Source organism: Saccostrea cucullata, unplaced genomic scaffold (assembly GCF_032062105.1).
Source record: "Saccostrea cucullata isolate Sc308-1 unplaced genomic scaffold, CSIRO_AGI_Scuc_v1 ctg17217, whole genome shotgun sequence".
In the NCBI taxonomy this organism is placed as follows: domain Eukaryota; kingdom Metazoa; phylum Mollusca; class Bivalvia; order Ostreida; family Ostreidae; genus Saccostrea; species Saccostrea cuccullata.
The window spans coordinates 1-11173 of NW_026934042.1; the positions used below are offsets into that span (position 1 = coordinate 1).

At 33.4% G+C, this 11173-nt stretch overlaps 1 long non-coding RNA gene across 1 annotated transcript; it reads right to left on the reverse strand.

Moving 5' to 3' along the window:
* Positions 1-2432: 2432 nt before the first annotated feature.
* On the reverse strand, positions 2433-10475 carry LOC134239843 (uncharacterized). The gene is made up of 4 exons (XR_009986309.1): positions 10455-10475; positions 6809-6873; positions 6107-6200; positions 2433-2641 (listed from the first exon to the last, which is right to left on the reverse strand). It is a non-coding gene; the product is annotated as an uncharacterized LOC134239843 (long non-coding RNA).
* Between the last annotated feature and the right edge of the window lie 698 nt (positions 10476-11173).

Genomic DNA, 11173 nt, shown 5'->3' on the forward strand with positions numbered 1-11173 from the left:
ACCTTGGGGAAACTCTACTGGTTTGTACTTATAGCAAAGGAAGAGAAAATATTAAGCAGTTGGAAATTGAAACTTTTCAACAGCAATAAATAGAATAATGATCCTTGATTAAGTCTCTTTATGTTCTTAGTGCAGTCTACTTGCATGCCGCATTTATATTATAATCAAACTAAAATTGTATTTGGAGTAGCATTTTGAAAGAATTCACAGAAATTTCTATTTTTAGTAACCACGGCAACACCGTTCATCGAAATCAAAAACCGATACACAGAATTATGTATCTTAGTGTAGTCTACTTGTGTGCCAAGTTATATTGAAATCAGACTAAAACTGTAGGAGGAGTAGCATTTTGAAAGAATTTCACAGAAATTTCTATTTTTAGTAACCACGGCAACACCGTTCATCAAAATCAAAAACCGATACACAGAATTATGTATCTTAGTGTAGTCTACTTTTGTGCCAAGTTATATTGAAATCAGACTAAAACTGTAGGAGGAGTAGCATTTTGAACGAATTTCACAGAAATTTCTATTTTTAGTAACCACTGCAACACCGTTCAACGAAATCAAAAACCGATAAACAGAATTGTGTATCTTAGTGTAGTCTACTTGTGTGCCAAGTTATATTGAAATCAGACTAAAACTGTAGGAGGAGTAGCATTTTGAACGAATTTCACAGAAATTTCTATTTTTAGTAACCACTGCAACACCGTTCAATGAAATCAAAAACCGATACACAGAATTGTGTATCTTAGTGTAGTCTACTTTGTGCCAAGTTATATTGAAATCAGACTAAAACTGTAGGAGGAGTAGCATTTTGAAAGAATTTCACAGAAATTTCTATTTTTAGTAACCACGGCAACACCGTTCATCGAAATCAAAAACCGATACGCAGAATTACGTATCTTAGTGTAGTCTACTTGTGTGCCAATTTATATTGAAATCAGACTAAAACTGTAGGAGGAGTAGCATTTTGAAAGAATTTCACAGAAATTTCTATTTTTAGTAACCACGGCAACACCGTTCAACGAAATCAAAAACCGATACACAGAATTGTGTATCTTAGTGTAGTCTACTTGTGTGCCAAGTTATACTGAAATCAGACTAAAACTGTAGGAGGAGTAGCATTTTGAACGAATTTCACAGAAATTTCTATTTTTAGTAACCACGGCAACACCGTTCATCGAAATCAAAAACCGATAAACAGAATTATGTATCTTAGTGTAGTCTGCTTTTGTGCCAAGTTATATTGAAATCAGACCAAAACTGTATGAGAAGTAGCATTTTTAAAGAATTTCACAGAAATTTCTATTTTTAGTAACCACGGCAACACCGTTCATCAAAATCAAAAACCGATACACAGAATTATGTATCTTAGTGTAGTCTACTTGTGTGCCAAGTTATATTGAAATCAGCCAAAACTGTAGGAGGAGTAGCATTTTGAAAAATTGTTTACAGAAAAAAAAGAGGAGAGGACCATTACTATCGCATAAGCTCTTCTGGTCCTAAAAGGTGAGCTAAAAATGATAGTGCCAATGGTAAAACTAGTACTTAGTTGGGTAGGGCCCAAGCCCAATGTGATGCAGGTGTTCAAATACATGTATAGTGCAAGAACAAATTAAAAATTTCTTTTACGAAAGATGTTTTATCTTAACTTTGCCATCTGGGCCTTTTTCCAAAAACAGGCAAATAAGGTGTGTTTGTGTGTGTGTGTTGATGGAAGAGGGGGGGGGGTTGACTAAATTGTGTATATGGCAGTTTTAAAAAATTTAGAACCGCCTTATCAAATATAAATAAACTTTGACATTTTGAAAAATTCACAAAAACTTTTACACTAATTTGAATAATATTATTTGTTGTTGATCTTGTTTGGGAAAAATAGATTTAAAAAGTTCCAATTATGTGTCAAAAATTTTCCCCCCCCCCTTTAATCAAACCTAATTTACATCATTAATTTAATTCTGTTGTTTAATCTCAGACTGGTAATGAATTAAGGATATAAAATATATTAGATGGAGGCCCATGGGTCACATGGTCACCTGAGCATATTATGCTCAATTTGATAAAACATGTATTATGTAAATTTTGAATTATATTGACTTTTTCCTTGGTAAAGCCCAATATGAAGGAGGGGCATTTAGAGGCAAACACCTTAGTGCGGGTATTACTGTCTCATGACAGCATCTAGTTATAAAATTAATCTTTCCTGTATTTACTAATGGCTTGGGCTTTCATATTTCACTTGCATATTTTAGAAAACAAGTCCCTTCTTTAAGTTATATCGATATTTTTGATTTTTGGCCCTAACCATGGAGTTTGACTAGCATTTGAGAATCCTCAGGCTTGGCATTAAGCTGCCCCATGGGAGCATCAGTGTTGCACAATTATGTTCTTTTGAATGGGATTTACTGCAAATAATAAGACATAAAAAAATTTAACTTTTCTTAATTTATTATTTAATAACACGTAACTTTTACACATTCAAATATTCACATAAGCCATATTAATGTCCGTTTTTTTGTCACATTTCATCACTCCTTACTATCCGCTGGTTCAAACGTGTAATGGACAGTTCTCTGTATCTCTGATGGATCTCTGTATGTCACCACCTGAGAGTAGGTGTAGGGGAATTGTTTAGGCAGCTACAAAAGACAACATTTACATTTCCAATAAATTTTCCCTATGATTCTTTACAAAATAAAATTTTCTCATGAACTACACTACATATGTCCACAATGCGGAATACATGTATCTCCATTGTTAAGTCACTTGACGTCAAAAAATATAGTGCAAACTGTTTTGCTTTAAAAATGACAGTTGAGTGGCAGAAATTTTGTGGCAACTCATCAGAAAAATAATGTAAATATAAGAAATGAATTTAATTTTTGAAGATTCATGAGGTGTATGACCTACAATGCTTCACACTGGCATATTCATCATGAAGCACTAACGTGCTTCATGAAATATTCCGGGCGTAAGCGTTGTAGTTCATAACCTCATGAATCTTCAAAAATTAAATTCTTTTTTCTTAAATAAATCACACTATATAACTTGTACAAAATGTTTAAGTATTTAGTGTTGAATGCATAGGGCTTTATTAGGGCTAAAAATAATTTAAGTACAGAATATTGAGTGTTCTCTTTTTCTCATCGTTGAAAACCACTGCCAAAATGTACAGTCCTCTCCCTTTCTGGAGGAGGGAGCTATATGCGGACTCCATTTGCACGATGTCTTTATCTAAAAGTTAATGTTTTTGCACTAACATAAATCTTAATTAATCAAAAGAAAGGCATCATAAAGTCAAGCATTCCCTTAAGAAAGAGATTTTCAACACGAATCCCAATATATCCTGCAATACCCCTTGCTTTAACAGGTAACCTAATACATCAAAGCTTAATTTGCTCTATGCACTAATAAAGCCTTGTGCATGTATTATGACGTTCTTAAAGCATAGTGATGTCATGTATATTGCAATGTTTATTTTAGGGTGTTTAAGTTTCAACTGCAAAGTTGTGCCTGAATTCAGTTGCTTAGCTTGTTTTGGGGTCAGATGTAAAATTATTTCACATGACAAACATAATGGTAAAGTTCTGCCTTGAAATATAAGCGATATTTGGGCTAAGGTTAAAAATGTGATCGAGGGCTTGTTTCTCTTTCAAAATAGTAACCATGTATTTTATATATATATATCACACTGATTCATAGGTACACACACAAACACAAAGTACTGTATCCCCTCCAGTTCTGATTCAAGGAGATATGAATAAAGCCTTTCTTTCCTGCACAAGCACTTGTTTCTGTAACAATTTTTTTTAACCCAAAGTATTATTATGACATGTTATCAATAAAATTATTTCAGTAATAAGTGCACTATGCCTGTGGTTTCCTGTGCTTGATCCATCCTTTTATAAAAAATATTTGCTTCTATGCTTACTATCTAATATGTAAACTACAATACTAAAGCCTAAATTTTTGCTTGACTGTTGCATCTGATGTGGAATAATTCATTTCCAAATAGTGGTTACTGATATAGATATACATGTCACTTAAAGTACTTCAGAAAAATATTAAATGTAGCAATTCAACAAGGGATGATATTTTGTCAACATGAACATACACGTATATGTAATGTAGTGACTTAGTTGATACACTTACGCATTGCAAATAAAAACAACAATGATCTATTCTTTTGGTTTACATATACATGACTTGTGCTTAATTTGTCTAATTTCTATTTCTAGATGAAAAAAAAAACTTCCATGTGAGTCATTATAAAGATATAAATCTAAACATTTCATATTCCTAGTAAGGAAGTTTTGTTTATCTGATAAAAAAAAAAGGTACCTAAAAATAAACAAAACCTCCTTTCCATGTCAATTTTTAAAATTACTTGAACTTTTGTCCAGAGTGTGCTTTGTGGCAATGTACTTTGAAAAAAAATTTTCATGGTGCGTTAAAATTTGGACAAAATCAACGCACTTTGAAAAAAATTTTCAAAGTGTGTCAAATTTGAGACAACGTTAACGCACTTTGAAAAAATAAAATTTCCAGACTTAGACTTTAGTAATAGACAAATTTTTTTCCTTATATTTCATTCAAAAACCAGATGAATTGATCTATTCTCATCAAGAAAGAGGAAAACGAAGGTAGAAGGACCCTCAAGCAATTTCTTTATCTTTCCTTACCAAATATATGTATACATAATTCTCTCCATAAATTTGAGCTAAAGTATAAAATGAAATAATTGATATTATTTTCTTTAAAATATAATACTGGTAATACATGTACATATATCACACTAAGCTTTTGTTCTGCAAAAGAGAGGCTCAGGAGCCATATCGCTGGTCTAAGCAACAATAACCAATTGACTAAACTTTGGCTAAAGTAATTACATATTCTAATACAAATCAAAAATATAAATATACGATGCATATTTTTTTTTCATACTTATGATTAATCTCTTTAAATAACTGTAATTAGTGTAAAATAAAGGTCATCATCTTGCAAAGGAATTAGAAAAAAATATACTCCTAAATACTTGTCAAATAACTATAAAAAGACCACCATGTTGTGTTTGAAATTTTTTTTAATGAGTACACAAACTATGACTCCATTTTGTTCCATTTCTCGTTACCTTAAGGGCCATATTTAAAGCGTCTATATCTCAGATCCTGAAGTGACGTCATTATTGAAAAGTTATCCAACAGGGTTCAAATAATTATTTATCATATTTAAAAATTTTTTCTACATGTATAATGACTACTTTAAGTTGTGCACATTTTTTCAAAGTGCATCAATATGATCGATATTAAGACACTTTGAAAATATTTAAATTTCTTTCGTTTTCATAATATTGCTTATGTTAAGCGTAAAGTTTTGCGCATTTATTTTTGCGTGATTTGGTCAAGGTATTTAAATCCGGGTTCAGGCCGTTTTGGTCATTCAGTTTGTACTCAGCTATAAAAAACATATAATACCATGAATATTGATGTCGAACACAATTTTTTGTTTAAGGGAGTTTATTTTTAAGTCGTTTACAATATATTTTCTATTGCAGTTTTTGAATGTCCAGATTTTGCAGTACAATTTGTTTTAAAGAAATTCTAAGGGCATAAAACAATTGCATTGTATATTATAGGTAACTAAATTTGTAACAATACTTTTCATGTATATCGATATTAAAGAGAAATAACTTTATAATGCGGAGAGACCAAGAAGACTTTATTTGAATACTTGAATATTGTAAATCAGAGGGAAGATTACGAGAACTATTATGTTAATCGAGCTGAGTACACGACTCATATCTAATAAACACTGTAAAGTATAAAATGTTCTTGAATTTTATTATGGATTGGAAAAGAAATGTTTTATTTGCAGATGAACAGAGTGAAGTAGAAAATAAAAATTATTTTTTCAAAGTGCGTAACTTGGTCCCAAATTTAACACATCAGCTACTAAGGAATGATCTATTACTTGCAAAAATTACACCAACGTGAATGCTAGAGTTCAATGATAAACTCATCGCAACTTTTAAGTTGAGATGAATATTGTACCAGTATTTTCTTTCATTGTGCCATATTAAGAATCTACAGATTTATCATACATACCGCCTCAACGTGCCGTGGTAAATATTTGTTACATAGATACTCTCCAAGAATAAAAAATCCCACCAAAGAGAACAGGAACATGACAATTTCACGCCTAGAAACAAAAATGTAAATATTAGTATACAGTAAAGCAGTAAAAACTCTTATAATGCGACAAAAGAATTCACTACTTTAAAGCTTTATGCATTATATCCGATAAGTTTAAATTTCAACTTATGGAGAATGACAATTACCTCACTAAGGGCAAATGTGTTATGAGGGTGTTTGCAATAAGCATGTCTTACTGTATTTGAATATAAATGATCTAAGGAATCAAATCAAAATCATGAAAATCAATAAAATTTGAAATATACAACAAAATTTCTCACTCATACTGAACTGTCAATATCCACACATGAAGGGATTTTAAACCTTTCCTAGAATCCCCACCAGGAGAAAGTATTAACTGTTATTCCCTTCAAATCTACATTTAACCACTTCAGTTAGACTTTTACTTAAAAAAACAAGACTCCACTTCTCAGAGGAGGGAAATGTAACTAGGACCCCAGCATCACTAGTCAAGTCCTCTACAAACTGAGCTATCCATGGTACCTTGATTACTGCATACCTCCGCCTACCTTGATGGGCATTGCAGAATTTATTTTATATCTTATACATGCTTATCATATCTACCCTTATTTCCTGAATAAAAACCTCTCTTACTCTGTGTGAGGATGATAACTACAGCCATAGTCTACTTTATCCACCCAGTCAAAGTCATAAGGGAGCTGAAACAAAGAGAATGTAAAAATTGACAGACTGACATCAAAATTACTTAGATGTATTATATTGTAAGGCTAATAATGCAACCATTATTAAAATCATTTACACTAAAATAAAATGGAATATTTATTATTACTTAAATGGGGATTTAAGATGCACATACATATTCATTACATGTTCAATTTAGCTATAGCAAATTTGTTTAATGAAGCATTTTATGATAAAAAAGTTTTAAAAATTGAACAGTTTGATATATTATGAGCAGTTTAAGTGGCTATAAAAAAGAAAGAACAGTGACTCAGCAAGAGATGTGAAGAACATTTCACACTGCAAGCTCTACTGACAACACTTTGAGGAACAAGAGCTGTTTGTAAAACCATGCCCCCCTCCCCAAAATTGGAATTTTTCCAAGTCCAAGGGGCAAAACTCTATCAACAAGAGGCCCATGGGCCTTATAGGTCACCTGAGATTATGAACAACTTTCCAGTGATTGAATTTATTATGTTTTAATCCAGATACTATGGCATTCAAAATTTTTGAAAGAGGCACCATTGATCATCATAACAATACACTTAGCAGTTGCTTAGTTTGTTTATTTAATATCCTCAGGCAGGGTAGGGGGAAAAAATGCATTTCAAGTAATCAGTAATATTCAGCATGATCAGTAATGCCCCAATCACACATAACCCCTACTTTTAGGCCTAGATCCACACATTGCACAATTTTTAAAAAAACCCTTGCTTTTCAAAAATATTTGATTAATACCAAGGAGCAGATTTCAAACAATTCATCCAGTTTCAGTATATAATACACCCCCCCCCCATTCTTTATGGTACCCCTCCCCTGGGGCCTTGAAATTCACAATTCGGGAAAGATTATGACCCTTGCTCATCATAACTATATAGGTAGTTCATCTGCTTAATACCAAGGAGCAGAGAAGAAAATTTTCAAAGATTTAATGTATTTTCACTATATAATCAATAGAGCCCCGCCCTATCTCTAGAACCCCTGACCCTAGGGCCATAAAATTCAAAATTTTGGAAGAGGTATTCTTGCTCATCATAACTATGTAATTAGTTTATTTCATTCCTAGGAGCAGAAAAGAATTTTTTTTCAAAGAATTCATGTTTTTTCAATATATAATCAATAGAGCCCTGCCCTAACACCAGAACCCCTGACAATGGGGCCATAAAATTCACAATTTTGGTAGAGGCACTCTTGCTCATCATAACTATGCATTAGTTAGTTTATTTAAAACCCAGGAGCAGAGAAGAAGATTTTCAAAGAATTCATGTAATTTCACTATATAATCGATAACCCCCCCCCTTACACCAGAACCCCTGACCCTGGGGCCATAAAATTCACAATTTTGGTAGAGGCACTCTTGCTCATCATAACTATGCACTTAGTTAGTATATTTAATACCCAGGAGCAGAGAAGAAGTTTTTCAAAGAATTCATGTAATTTCACTATATACTTATTTAGCCTCACCCTAACACCAGAACCCCTGACCCCGGGGCCATGAATTTCACAATTTTGGTAGAGGACTCTTGTGCATCATAACTATACACTTAGTTATTTTATTTAATACCCAGGAGCAGAGAAGAAGATTTTCAAAGAATTCATGTAATTTCACTATTATAATCAAAGACCCCCACCCTAACACCAAAACCCCCTAACCCGGGGGCCCAAAAAAAATTCCAATTTTGGTAGAGGCACTCTTGCTCATCATAACTATGCACTTAGTTAGTTTATTTAATACCCAGGAGCAGAGAAGAAGATTTTCAAAGAATTCATGTATTTTCACTATATAATCTATTGACCCCCCCCCCCCCCCTTACACCAGAATCCCTGACCCTGGGGCCATAAAATTCACAATTTTGGTAGAGGAAAATTTTTGCTCATCATAACTATGCACTTATTATTTATTTAATACCCAGGAGCAGAGAAGAAAATTTTCAAAGAATTCATGTAATTTCACTATATAATCTATAGACCCCCCCTACACCAGAACCCCTGACCCTGGGGCCATAAAATTCAAAATTTTGGTAGAGGCACTCTTGCTCATCATAATATGCACTTATTATTTATTTAATACCCAGGAGCAGAGAAGAAGATTTACAAAGAAATAATGCTTTTTCATTATTATTTAGGCCAGCCCAGCACTAAACCCCTGACCCGGGGCCATGTTTTCACAATTTTGGTAGAGGACTCGCTGATTACAATCATGCAAACAGTTTGACTGCTTGATGTCCAGGAGAAAGAAGAAGATTTTTAAAGATTGCACTAATTTTAGTGGTTTTTGCCCCACCCTCCAGGCCCCGGGGGGGAGGGACCATGAAATTCAAAATTTTTTGTTCCCCTTTACCCATAGATGCTTTATGCCAAATTTGGTTGAAATTGGCAGTGGTTTCAGAGAAGAAGCTGAAAATAGTCAAATGTTAACGCACGACGCACGACGAACGACGAAGGACGAAAAGAATAGCAATAAAAAATGGCACGATCATACCCAAAACAGAACTTACCCGATATTATGATAAATCTGTACAGGCCTACTAAATTTCATTTCAATACGTGCAATTCTGCAAAGAAAATGAACGGAAACTGCAAATAAGTGGAATTTTTCTAAGTACAAGGGGCATAACTCTGACAACAAAGTATCATACCCAAAACAGAACTTGACCAAGATATTCAGCTGATAAATCTGTATACCAAATTTCATTTCAGTATGTGCAATCTCTGTGAAGAAAATGAACGGAAACTGCAAAAAGGGAATTTTTCCAAGTCCAAGGGGCATAACTCTTCAAAATGGCGGATTTTCGTCCCCAAAAAAACTTAGCTTAGATATTCACCTGATGTATCTTATATAACAAATTTCATTTCAGTTTGGAACGGTTGTGAAGAAAATGAACGGAAATAAATGGAAAACAGACATAGCGACAGACCGACCTACAGACAGCAGCAAAGCAATATGCCCTCCCTTCTTCAGGGGGGCATAAAAATAATTATTTTTTCTGCAGTAAACCTATCTGACTACAAGTAAGTACTAATAATGTAACACAAATACACATTTTATCATTGTCACAGGTGGTGAAAAGTCAAGCCTAACCAACTCAACCCCAGGGCCTCGGGATCTTGCCAGGCCTAACCACTGAGCCATTAGCCCCGACATATTGACTGACTTACATGCACCTGTGAACCCAGTGATACCATAAACAATGGACTGCTCATAATCATTTCTCAGTCACTTGCAATACCAAACAAATTCAGTGATATAAAAAAAAAACCCTTTGTTTAATGAAGATTGCACACATATAGCGGATTAAATGCTCTTGGTTATAAAAAAAAAAATTTGGCTACATTATTGAAATGCATCTAACAGTAAAAGACACTTGCATATGTGAAGTTACAGTGAAAACCTTTAAAACATGCAATATATCTAGTATAGTGTGAAGTGCTAAGTGGATCAAAACTTAAAATTTAAAAGGGTCCTGCATTAAATAATAAGCAAGTGGCAACGCTTTTCCCCCAAAATTTCTGCCATCAACATAGTATACCCATTATAGCAGTTGGCATATATCATTACCGGTTCATTGAAGTTTTTTTTAATCTGTAATTATCGTATTATCATAGTCCGACCTCAGATCTTTTCCTATTGGTTCAACATTGGGGTAATCCCCCCTTCCCCCCCCTAGTTCTGGGTCATATGGTTCATAATCCTCGGGCTCAACCAATTCTTAGCAGCGGCTCTCCCCCTCCTCTGTTTTAGGGTAGGGACCAGGCAAGAATCCTTCTCCCAATGGACAGCTATAAAAAAAAAAAATTTAACAGGATAAAGACATTTTTTAAAGTCAGTTTTACGTATCTTACTATTTAAATGGTAAAGGATATTTTATACAGTGTTTAATTTTGTAACATGATTAACTAATAAGTGTCAAAATTATACACCACTACAGTCTAGAAAACATTTTCTTTCACATGTATTACTGTGTATACAAGTTTCAGGAAATTATATCTACGTAAATAATAAATTAAAAAAAATGTGCACAGAGCACTGCTCGTGAAGCTAGCTCAATAGACCAACGTGTAAGAACAGAGGAAATTGGGAATTAAATCTGTACATATGTCATGCAAATATTTGTGTGAAACCTTCCCAGAATTCCTTTGCTACCCAATACCCTTTGCGCGAATAAATAAATAAATAATAACGTAGAGCAAAAAAGGCTTTCAGTTTGTATAAATCTTTAAAAGAAACAAAAAAATAACTCTGCAATATCTTTGGACAAAAATTGTACTAGGTCTATA